This window comes from Carlito syrichta, unplaced genomic scaffold, assembly GCF_000164805.1.
Source record: "Carlito syrichta isolate Samal-C Ts95f unplaced genomic scaffold, Tarsius_syrichta-2.0.1 Scaffold313549, whole genome shotgun sequence".
Classification (NCBI taxonomy): Eukaryota; Metazoa; Chordata; class Mammalia; order Primates; family Tarsiidae; genus Carlito; species Carlito syrichta.
This window is the reverse complement of record NW_007257645.1, coordinates 3,910-16,862: the sequence shown is the minus strand read 5'-3', so window position 1 is coordinate 16,862 and position 12,953 is coordinate 3,910. Positions and strand designations below refer to the sequence as shown.

The following is a 12,953-nucleotide window of genomic DNA, read 5'->3' as shown; positions in this document are numbered from 1 at the left end:
AATTAAATACACCAACAGATGTCAAGACAAAAACTACATGATTATATCATTAGATGCAGAAAAAGCTTTTGATAAAATCCAGCACCCCTTCTTGATAAAAACCCTCAAACATCTAGGCATACAGGGAACATACCTCAAAACAGTAAAAGCCATCTACGAGAAACCCAGAGCCAGCATACTCCTAAACGGACAAAAATTAGAACCATTTCCCCTGAAAACTGGAACAAGACAAGAATGCCACTCTCACCCCTCCTGTTCAATATAGTATTGGAAGTCCTGGCTCGGGCAATCAGAGAAGAGAAGGCAATCAGGGGTATCCAAATAGGAAAAGAGGAAATCAAGTTATCTCTCTTTGCAGATGACATGGTTGTATACCTTGAAAATTCAAGAGAATCTGTTAAAACTCCTTACACTGATAAAGGCCTCTGGAAAAATCTCAGGATATAAAATAAATGTGCAAAAGACTATCACATTTCTTTACACCAATAATAAACAAACAGAAACCCAAATAAAACCCAAAATTCCATTCACAATAGCCTCCCAGAAAATGAAATACCTTGGCATCTTCCTAAACAGAGACATGAAAGACCTTTACAATGAAAACTACAAAACTCTGCTCAAAGAAATCAAAGATGACAGAAACAGGTGGAAAAATATCCCATGCTCATGGATTGGAAGAATCAACATTGTGAAGATGTCCAACTTACCTAAGGCAATCTACAGATTCAATGAAATACCCATCAAATTATCAGCAACATTCTTTTCAGACCTAGAAAAAACAATACAGGAATTCATATGGAAACACAAACAACCAAGAATAGCCAGAACAATCCTCAGCAAAAACAAAAAAACAAAAAAACAAAGCAGGTTGTATCACATTACCAGACTTCAAACTTTACCATAAAGCTACAATCATCAAAACAACTTGGTATTGGTATAGGAACAGACATATAGATCAATGGAATAGAATTGAGATTCCAGAAGCAAAACCTCAATTTCTCAACCAACTCATCTTCAACAAAGCCTCCACCACCTACCACTGGGGAGAAGAGAACCTATTCAGTAAATGGTTTTGGGAAAACTGGTTGACCACATGCAGAAGATTGAAGCAGGACCCCTATCTATCCCCATATACAAAATTAACTCCAAATGGATCAGAGACCTAAGCATAAAACCTCAAACCATAAGAACCTGAGAAAATGAAGGACATACCCTCATGGAAATTGGAACTGGCATCCAACTCCTGAATAAAACCCGAAACCCACAGGCCATAAGAGTGAAGATAGACAAGTCGGACTTCATTAAACTGACAAGCTTCTGCAAAGCCAAAGAAACCATCAAGAGAGCAGGGAGACTGCCTATAGACTGGGAAAAAGGCTGACAAAGGCTTAACATCTTGGATCTATAAGGAACTCAAACGTGCTGAAAAGAAAAAAACAAACAGCCCCATTATAAAATGGGCAAAAGATATATACAGACACTTCACAAAGGAAGACATCTGAGCAGCCAACAGACACATGAAGAAATGTTCAACCTCACTAATCATCAGGGAGATGCAAATCAAAACCACACTGAGATAGCATCTAACCAGTCAGAATGGCAGCTATCAATAACTTAAAAAATAACAGTTGCTGGAGAGGGTGTGGTGAAAAGGGAACACTTCTACACTGTTGGTGGGAGTGTAAACTAGTGCAACCTCTGTGGAAAGCAGTGTGACGATTCCTAAAAGCTCTAAATATTGACCTCCCATATGACCCTGCAATCCCCTTACTGGGAATATACCCTGAGGAACTCAAATCACTCTATAAAAAAGATACCTGCACACATATGTTTATCGCAGCATTATTCACAATAGCAAGAACCTGCAATCAACCATATTGTCCATCAAAAGAGGACTGGATTAAAAAAATGTGGTACATATACACGATGGAATACTATGCAGCCATAAGAAATAAAAAAAATCATGAATTTCACAGCAACCTGGATGGAACTAGAGTCTATAATATGAGTGACCTCTCACAGAAACAAAGATATGAGTATCACATGTTCTCACTCATATAGTGGACCTTGAACATCCAATGTAATACTATAAGAAAATGACTGACAGTAGTGGGAAAGTATGGGGGGGGAAGGGAGATGGGGTAGAAAATATCTGTCTGGGGATGGGGAGACACCTCTTATCAACAAGGGCGCCTGAACGAAGCATATTTGCATACCTAACCCTTAACTGTACCCCACAATATCATAACAAAAAATATTGATTAAAAAAATAAAAAAACTCAAAAAACAAAAAAAGAAACTTGCACTAAGAAATATCTAGCACAAAATACATACTTAAATGTTTGATGTTATTAAAGTTTTTACCTTTTTTGTTTAATGTAATTAAAATTGTTACCTTTTTCATGAGCTGAGGATGGGATGTTGTTTAACTGGAGTGATGTTTGTGGGAAGGGAGGAGGCCAAGAAAGTGGCTGGAAATGTAGGGTCTTGGGCTGCTGGGGGTAGGGTGCTAGGAATGAAGATGGCATAGCTGGCTGTCCTGGATGCTGACTGGGGGCTACTCAGGAACTTCTGAAGGCAGCAGCAGAATTAACTGGGATCTGGGCAGAGGCTACAACCCCACTTTGCCTCTACTTCTGAGCCAGCCAGCCCCATTCAACTCGCTTCAGCTCTGAACCCCTTGACTTCAGCATGACCACAAGTCTTTTCCACTTATCTAACACACAACTCCCCCAAAAGCTCACTATGGTTCAATGGACTGATTTCCTATATTTATTTTCTCCTCTGCCCTTGTTTTCCAAGTCAAGAACCCCTTATTTCATGATTAAAACAGTAAAGAACAATTGCCTGAGGCATTTTTCAGGGTCCTGCTACCATTTGCCTACTAGGATAACTCAAAAATGCTATACAAACCCTCTCTGCCTTGGGTTTTAACCCCCAGAATGAAAGTTGACTGTCTTGACTGTCTCAAGAGGTGTCTACTGCTTTGACACCTCAAAAGAATTTTCCAAATAAGTAACAAATAATGACCTAACCCTACACAATGACTGGGGCTAGAGCTTTCTCTTCTATGCCCTCATTGTTGCCCCCAGCTCACTAGTGTTGTAGGCTGCTAACAAGGGCATTGTCCATCAGGGCAGTTTGGATGGGCCCATCAGCATGGACCCTAGGGGATCTAGCTCTGTGCCATTCCTCAGCCTGATTCCATAACAACTATGAAGCCTATCTTCTCCAGGTATCATGAGAGCTGCTTCTCAGGGTGGTTCACAAGACTACCAAGAAGGGATCTGAGGTATTAGTTTACATGCAGTGACTCTCACCACAGTCACTTGTGGGGCACCCAGTACCTTCTCTCCATGTGAACTCAACACATTTTGTCCCTTGCTACCAGTTTTCTCTAAGACTGTACCTCTCCTCCAGGACTTCCAATATGATTGTCAAGATTCTAATTGGAAATCAAAAGCACTAAATATTACCCTTTTCTTTCTCTTTGTAGTCCTGCTAAAACAACCCTTGTTCTTTTTGAGGCAAGCAGATACCTCTACCTACTAAGGAAAAAACTGAGATTTAAGAACAAAGACCCAGAAAAGGAGGCGTAGTTCAAGATCTTAGTCTATGTCAATTACTTACATTTTTTCCCTTAAAATCAGGTTCATAGGCTGGCATATCATGTTGTTCTCTGCAAATAACTGAGCAGTAGGGTATGGTGAGCCCAGGTCTGGCTCTGTGACCTGAGAGCTCAATTCATCCTCCCCAAAACCATTTTCCAAATGCCCAGTGTCTTGTCAGGTCCTATGTTAATGTCTCCTGATAGACAGAAATATAAAGTTGAAATAAGGTTTTGTTCCAAGCCTAGAAGACAAGTTTTCAGAAAGTATGATTAAGGATTAAGCCTGAATCTTATTGTTTCTACATAAATAAATAAGTACATTGGTCAATCAACAAACATTTATTTAGCATCTACTGTGTAGACTGTAAAACACATGGCACAGAAAGCAGCAACACGTGCTCCTAAAATGTGTGAGTTCACAGTCCCACAGGAAAAATAAATGCATCCATAAATAAACCAAATACTAAGTGGGCCACAGCAAGGGTGAAAACTGACCAGATAATGTCTCAGGAGTAGAGAAGAGGAGAAATCAGCATTGACAAATGATGCATAGAAGTTTATTGGGTGAGTGGGATTTAAGCTGGACTTTAAAAGGGAGTAGTGAGGTTGCTGTCATTGAGTATGATGGAGAAAGATATTCTAGGCTGCAGGAGTCATTTGAAGAAAGGCATGGAGATGGGAAAGTGCTTGGTAGATCTGAGTATACTTGAGAATATTTGAGCATATGTCTTGGAAGTATGGAGGGACGTTACGTAGGGAGATACCAAAAGCAGGTCTGTTTTTACAAAAAGAGAATCCTGCTGTCCCTGTGAAGAATAAGCCATAGAGTGCAGGAGGGGAGCAAGACCTGGTGATGGTCATGAGAACTTGAACTAAAGCCACAGAGGGGCAGTGGGCATGATGTGACAAACAGAAGAGGCATTTGTGAGGCTGCATCCATTTGAGGATTGTTGGCAGCATGCTACAAAAGAAAGAGAAACTGAGAGGCCCAACCTGAGATGTTGGATTAAAGCAGACTGTGGAGTCAGGAAAAGATTGACTATGGGCCCAGAAGCCATGTGGTAAGGGATACACTCTTGGCCATCCCAAATGAAATGTTTTCCTCCATAGAATGTTCATGATGATAGCAACTGACCATCTGCTTTTCCTATGTAGAACATCAAAATCACTAATTCGTAGACTCAGGCACTCAGCCTGGTAGCCTCAGAAGCCCTGAAAGAGCCTTCAACTTTTAGATTTTTTCCCAGGAAATTTTGGCCTGGGACCCTGAGATGGGTCTGAGATAGGGCCCAGGCATCTGTAATTTGTAAAGTTGTCAGATGATTCTGAGGCACAGCTGGATTTGGGAACTACTGTGGAATCTCACTATTGTGCTGAGAAATGTAATGAAAATACACCTGGACACATACTCCTGCTAGTGAACACTAGGGAGGCCTGGAGAACTTAGTTTTTTGTCTCCAGTGCAAGGTCTCAAGTATGATGACCATCAGTGAGCATCTTAGGTCCCTCTTCATTCCCAACTCTGATCCACAGCAAACACATCAGTGAGGTCCACTGAACTTCCCAAACGGACACTGTATATACAAATCATCGCTTTCACTCTTACTCTTAATCAAAAAGAATGAGAATTTGGCTGTGTCACAAGGACATCAAGAGAGCATCTTTTTACAGATTGTTTTGCATCTTTAGAAACAGGCCTTAAGAGAGAAAAATGGGAGGAGAGGAATTATTTAAACACACCTCACTCACACTGAAATCACTGCATTGTTTTTCCTGTTGAAATAATTTCAAACCCCTTTAAATCTCAGCACCTGTATGGCCCAGATCCAAGAATTATTACCAAACCCCTCACTTTTTACATTTAGGCATATAGAAGTATCTGTGATGGTAACTGGCTCTTGGTTCAGTTGAAAAATTCAGAACATCCAGAGGTTTTCTTCTTTGATAGATGCTAGAAGCAACTGGCGCTTAGTCCTGAATTTCCTTTTTAAGCTAAAATGAGGCATGCTTCCCTTATTTCAGCTCTTCTGCTTGATAAACCAGTGTGATGGCAAAACCTGGTATTGTTCCTCTGTGATGACCCCTCTGAAATACTGAACAAAGGAGTGGACAGCCATGGATGGGGTTGCAGGTCTGAGTCAGCAGCTTATGGTATGAAATGTAACCTCTCTGAAAACATACAATTGATGTTGAAAACATAATGAGAATTTCCCTAGCAAATTCATCATAATACAACATAATGTGAGCTCACTGGACACAAATAGGCTGAAGAAAAGTGACTCCCACATAAGACCTAATTAAATACTTTGATGCCAGAAAGCAGAGCAGGGAAGGGTGGCAAATCAAATCAATGTGAACAGCCAGAATTCAAATGGAAAGTAGAAATAGTTCTCTCTCTCCCTCTCTGTGTCTTTCTCATTCCTTTTTTCCTTTGCCTTGGAAGAATAAGATTCGGAAACAATGGGTTGCAAATTCTTCAGCCAATTAGTCCTAGGACTTACTACTGTTCATAATGCTCAGAATGTCATAGGCTGTTTTGTAACCGCCCAAAGTTGATTTGTTCATCAGTACAGTGGATCAGGTACGTGTAAAAATAAATGAAAAAGCCTGGTGGGGGAATAGCAGCAGACTGAGAGTAGCCTTGATTTCATTTAACATTTGGGGTCCACACACACATGTGCATTTTAGTAGGCTTCATGGTGAAAGTTGCTGTCATTTGTAAAATATTCTGGCCAATTAGCTAATAGTGGGTTTGGATTTTTCCTGTTTTGATACAGTAATACTAAGAACATTGGGAAGCCCAATTATACAAATCATCCCTATATGCCATGCCAGTCTTTTTTATGAACTGGGTCTATAAATCCTGTGTGAGAAAATGTGTACTTCAGCAATTTAGACCATAGGTAAAAACTTAGTCAATGGTGCTGTCAAGAAAACAAGTTCCAGCCTAGGAAATCCTAATGTGTTCTGCTGGAATAACAGGAGGCTGCTGGGAGTGCAATGCTCTGCTTAAATACATACTGCTTTATAGTGTTGAACTGAGGTAGGGGCTTCCACTCCCCTTTCTATAATTTTTCTTTTCTTTCAGGATCCAACCTTGGAGTTTTTGAGAAAATCTGGGATTGGTCTTCTTTCAGAGACAATAGCCTCAGTCATTAACATCCCTTTTGATGTTGCCAAAAGTAGGATTCAAGGGTCTCAGCCAGTTCCTGGAGAGATCAAGTACAGAACCTGTTTTAAAAGACTGGCATCAGTCTATCAGGAAGAAGGGTAACACATACTTATTTTAATAAATGTGCAAGCCTCAAGTATTGTTAAAACTGGATTGTACTTCTATTCTGGTAAGAACCTGCAAACCCTCTTAAGTGTGTGTCTAAGCTTCATGGAACATATAGGACAAATCTTGCAAGATAACACAGTTGAGATGTTGTAAAAGTGTACTTACACCATGAAATAGTGCTGTGAGGCACAATATGCTGCATGTGTGCCTTAGATACTAGAATGAACTCCTTACTTGTCAGTTTGCATAGTATGCTATTGTATATTATACATCCTATTAATATATGGGGAAGGGGATAATTGTCTTCTGACCATAAATCTAATTAAAATACCACGTAATTATATTCTCCTGGGATAATGAAACAAGAGAGTTCTACAAAAATAGTTTTCTTTTTAAAGTGTAAAATATGTTTCTTTTTCTGATGGTCTTATTGTTTAAGACTACTTTCTGTTTCTTCACCCCTCCTCACTCAAGTCTTATTCTCAAGTAAACAAGTGATATTTTATTATTTGATCTATACTGCATCATTATTTCCTAATGTAAAGACTGAGTTTGCCATCTTTTAAATTCAATTACAAAAGTCATTCTGTCCATATACACAGTTGTCTTGAAAGTAAGACCTGTCTTGAAAGCAAAAACCATCTTGTTGATGAAATGCATTTTTCTGATTGGACAGGACCAACAGAGCTTGATTGGGTAAGAAATAATTGATGAGCTCTTTCCCCACATCAAATTTGCTGAAGAGAATGCTAAGCCACATGCTGCTTGGTTTGGGATGTGTGTAATTTCAAATTTTTTTGTTCATATGTTGTTTTGTAAACATAAAGCTGAGATCCAACTTCATGTATTTTCAGAGTAATAATGTTGCTCTTTCACTTCTGGTTATAGGATTTTAGCTTTCTACAAAGGCCTGCATCCCAAGATTATGAGACTTGGACCAGGTAATGAGGTTTTTATTGTTTGTATCCTTGTTTCTTTATTGTTCTGGCCTCTCTCTCTCTCCCTCTCCCTCTTTCTGTTATTTGTCTGTATCAGCAATTCAAAGAAACCTACCACTTTGTGAAAGATGGAAACCTTGAAAATATAAAGTTAAACATTCAAGACACTGAAGGCATCCATTCGAAATATTCTATAATTTTTTTATGCCCTTGCTGGAGGCTGATAGAAGCAAAGCTGAGCTGAGGTTGTGGATTGAAAGGATCCACAACCAGGATGAGTTTGAGTGAAAAGCGAGGTATATACACTGGCTGCTGGCAAAAGTGGAGAATTTTCATGGAGTGAGGGACCGGTCCAATAAAACATTTTCCTGTGCTCCTAATTCAATCTTGCTCCTGCCTTCACTAAATATCAGAAAGAGAAAAGGAGGACAACTTGCCTCCATGAAGAATAACCTTAATCCATTCATCTTCACAGTCACTTCTGAACAGTGTTGACACTGCACCTATGCATTCACCTCTGATGGGCTCTGTTGCATGGTGGTGGAGACTCCTGGCTCAGAGCCTTACTTCAGGATGCCAGGCCACAAAAAAACAGTTGCCATTCCCATAGGGAGAGTCAGCTGCCTCTATGTAAACAGACAAGGAAATAACTGCTGCAGATTCAACTGCCAGGGAATTGGGTTTGCTTTTAGCTTAGTGAGATTTGGAGTTTAAACCACAGACTTCAAGATTCTTTTGGGGGCAGGTGGCAGTAGTACTTGACTGCTTACTTGTTATACAAGTAAGGCAAGATGCTTATCCAGAAATAAAAATAAAAATTCCAAGCTGATCGTTCCTTTTTCAGTCTCTCTCTCTCTGTCTTTAAATCTTACCCTTAGCTCAAGAGTCTTAACTTTTAACTCAAAAGGTACCTTTCTCTTTACTCTCTACCTTTCTTTCCTTTGAAGTTGCTGGAATTTGCACATATTGAATGAAGCGGAGGCCAGGTTCTTGAATGGGGTTTCCAGTAGTTCACAGTTTGGATTAGTCTGTACAGTAAGTGCATAAGAATCCTTTTCATTAGGTATAACACCCAGCAACTCAGGGTCCCTCATGCAAAACATTTGAAAAGCCAACCACACATTTGCAAGACTCTAACAAAACTTGGGGGCAGATTATTTAAGAGTTTTTGATTAAAGTTTATCAATTACCTTTTTAGCTAAACTCTCCCTTGTCACCACCCCTTTTAGGCCCATCTCCTTCTGAGAAAACTGGTTTAGGACCATTGCTGTGATTTTCTCTAATATTAGGTCTACTATCAGTTGTTTACTATGTGGTGAAGGAAAAACACCGCATACTGGCAGAGATGTACCATGTTCTTTATTATTGGGTTAGTTTTTGCACACAGGCCAATGACTAACAGAAGGCAGGTCTAAATCTCAAATATGAAGCAAAAACCTATGCTTAAAGTCCTCAAAAGTTTGAGATGGGTGGATTGTGAATTGTGAAATGTTTTCTAAATATATGAAAGTGTGAACTATTCACCAGCTTCAATTTACAGACTGTCGTTCACTATCCTAGGTTAGTAGACATGCTGGTTCATTGGGCTGAGATCTAAAGGTAAAAATGTACATGAGTGTGCTGTAGGAAGACAGAGGTGTTAAAAGGGAGGAACCACTAAGGGAGAGAGGAGAGGAGTAGGAGAAAGTTCTAGAAAAGATTATCAGGATGTCTAAGTAGGCGAGTGGCCTGGTTTAAAAAAAAGTGTCAATGCATTGCGGCTGAGCGCCTCAGAGCCCGCGGGGACGCTGCGGGGGGACCCATGCTGAGGCGGCGGTGGCGGCGACGTGGGCTATGGCGGGCCCAAGGTGTAGGGTGGTGCGGATGTCAGGCTGGGCGGACGAGCGCTGCGAGGGCCAGGCACATCTAAGTGGGAAATCTTCCGACAAACGTGAGAGAGAAGGACCTGGAGGATCCGTTCTACAAATACGGCTGCACCCGCGAGATCGAGCTCAAGAACAGGCACGGCTTCGTGCCTTTCACCTTCCTGCGCTTCGAGGACCCCCGTGATGCTGAGGGTGCAATTTATGGAAGGAATGGTTATGATTATGGCCAGTGTCGGCTTCGTGTGGAGTTCCCCAGGACTTGTGGAAGTCGGGGTGGTGGCCCCGAGGTGGGAGGAATGGGCCTCCTACAAGAAGATCTGATTTCCGAGTTCTTGTTTCAGGACTTCCTCCATCAGGCAGCTGGCAGGACCTGAAGGATCACATGCAAGAAGCTGGGGATGTCTGTTATGCAGATGTACAAAAGGATGGAATGGGGATGGTTGTGTATCCCAGAAAAGAAGACATGGAATATGCCCTGTATAAACTGGGTGACAACAAATTCCACTCCCATGAGGGTGAAACTTCCTACATCCGAGTTTATCTTGAGAGAAGAACCAGCTATGGCTACTCACGGTCCCGATCTGGGTCAAGGGGCCATGATTCTCCATACCAAGGCAGGGGTTCCCCACACTACTTCTCTCCTTTCAGGCACTTAAACAGGTGATGGGAATTTTTTCTTTATTTTTTAGGTGAACTGAGCTGCTTTGTGCTCAGAATCTACATTCCAGATGATTTAGTGTCTTGGGAAATTAAAAAAAAATTTTTTTAAGGAGAAAAATACGACATAATTTCTACTGGGACTATATTAGCAGTGAAATATTTTAAACTGCAGGAATTGTGGTTTTAGTTCAGAAACAAGTTGTATATTTTACACCCCTGATTATGGGGAAAAAAATCAGTACTGTGTCTTTGTGGGTTGCTCTGCTATGGAGATCAGCAGTTACTGTGACTGAACTGGCCCATTATGTTTAGAAATATATTTAAAATGTTTAGTTAAAAATAAAAGATTAAAAAAGTGCCGTTTAAAGCATACTTTTGATACTTATTCACAAGGTTGCTTATAATCTGAAGGCTTCCATTCACTGCAAACCTGCATGCCCTTACATGACTAAATATGTCTATATTATTTATTAAAATTTTCAAAGTCCTGAAAAAGAATCTAATGAGAAATGATGAAAGTTGCAGAAACTCAAGGAGAAAAAGTGCATTTGGAGACTCAAGATGGTTTTAAATTTACCCTGATATGTTTCCACAATTGATTTACATCTTTGTATTAGAGCCTGAGAACTGACATATCTAAGCAGCCCATGCCCAAAAGGCTGCGTGGGACATGGTGGTTTCAGAAACCCAGTGGGAAAGTCAATGCTATTACACAGGATTTGCAATAAAAAACAATTCTATTCTTTTTTTTTTTTTTTTGAGTTGGAGTCTCACTCTGTCACCCAGACTGGAGTGCAGTGGCTGCTCCCGGCCACCGGAGCCTCGACCTGCTGGGCTCCGGCAATCCTTCTGCCTCAGCCTTCCAGTAGCTGGAGTTACAGGCATGCGCTACCATGCCCGGCTGATATTTTTATTTATTGTAGAGATGAGGTCTCACTGTCCAGGCGGGTCTCAAACCCGCGGGCTAAGCAATCCACTCACCTCAGACTCGCAAAGGCGTGGGATTACACGCTGAGCCATGGAGCTTGGCTTCCAACTCTATTCTTTTCTAGTGTGCAGTAATGCTGCTGGTTTAGGAATACACCTATTCATGGCTTCAGGAGAACTGATGATTGCCTAGAAAGTGTTTTTCCCCTTGAGATAATGGATATTTGCTATGCAACACCATAAAGAGAGACTATTCATTGGCTAAGCTGGGCATATAGTCAGAAAAGAAGAAAATGGTTGTTCAAGAACAAAACCTGTTTTGATAGTTTTAGAATTATCTTTAGACAATTTGAGATAATAGTTTTAGTCATATACATAAAACCATGAGAAGAAAAACAATATGAAGCAATGAGGTATGTAAACTGAATATAGAAAAATAGCAACAAAGTCAAATTTATTTCATAAGTGATATATAAATTTTGTCACCTACATTCCTCTTACACTACTTCACAATGAAAATTCATCATATTAATCATTATTTTTCCTAAAAGGTCTAGAAATGCTTAAAGTAAATTCTTGGAAATAAATAATTCTGTGACCAGTTCTTTAAGAATTATTCAATTAAAAAAAGAAAGTTAAGCCAAAATTTAAAGTTTCCGAAAGGGATTAAATTCTTCCATAATTGATATTTAAAGAGCACAAGGAAAATATTTTAAAAGTATACTAAAATTATTATTATTATTATTATTATTTGAGTTGGAGTCTCACTCTGTCGCCCAGACTGCAGTGGCATGCTCCCGCCTGCCACAGTCACGACCTGCTGGGCTCCAGCGATCCTTCCACCTCAGCCTTCTAAGTAGCTGGAACTACAAGTGTGTGCTACCACACCTGGCTCATTTTTATTTATTGTAGAGATGAGGTCTCACCAAATTGCTCAGGCAATCCACTCGCCTCGGCCTCCCAAAGTGCTGGGATTACAAGCTGAGCCACCAAGCCTGGCCTAAAATTATCTTTTAAGAATGTTTAATTTTATGGGTACTAAGTTAAAATGTAAATCTGTTGGTTTTCTTTAGCAATTATGCACATCTCAGCTCTATTTCCTTAACTCTACTTTATATCTCACACTTGTTTAAACAGGCCTTTTTAAACATTGTTTTAAAAGAATGTTAAAACACTGTTGTTTAAGCTGGTATTTTAAAATGATTTCCAAACTCTTTCACTACAATGAGAAAACATGAAATTATATTAAACTACTTTCCTTCATATAGTTCTCTTTGAAGACAGGTTTTGTTGCTGAAATATTTTCATGTTAAATGGCAAATTGGAAGGACTCCTTGGACCCATCTCTGCCATCTCTATTTGTATCCAAATACCTTTGTTCAGAGCTCTTACTTACATTATTCTTAGGAAGAATGTGTAAAATAAAACTATATTTCCAGGTTATTAGTTTTAAATAACAGCTTCAGGTGTGAGGTCTGTTGCCTAAAGTATTATGAATGATGAAGGAGGAAATGTTTCAAAATAGAAATACCTTCTTAGCATTTCTAAGGATTTCTATACTAACATGCACCTCCAAAAATATCTCCTAGTGCTTGACATAACCAAACTTGATTTTATGTCTGTATCCTGAAATAATGCTAATTCAGTAGCTAAGGTCAACAAAAATATCTGCA

General features: G+C 39.8%; 1 pseudogene; it reads left to right on the top strand.

Moving 5' to 3' along the window:
- Positions 1-9,691: 9,691 nt before the first annotated feature.
- Positions 9,692-10,357, top strand: LOC103273109 (annotated as a pseudogene).
- Positions 10,358-12,953: the final 2,596 nt, after the last annotated feature.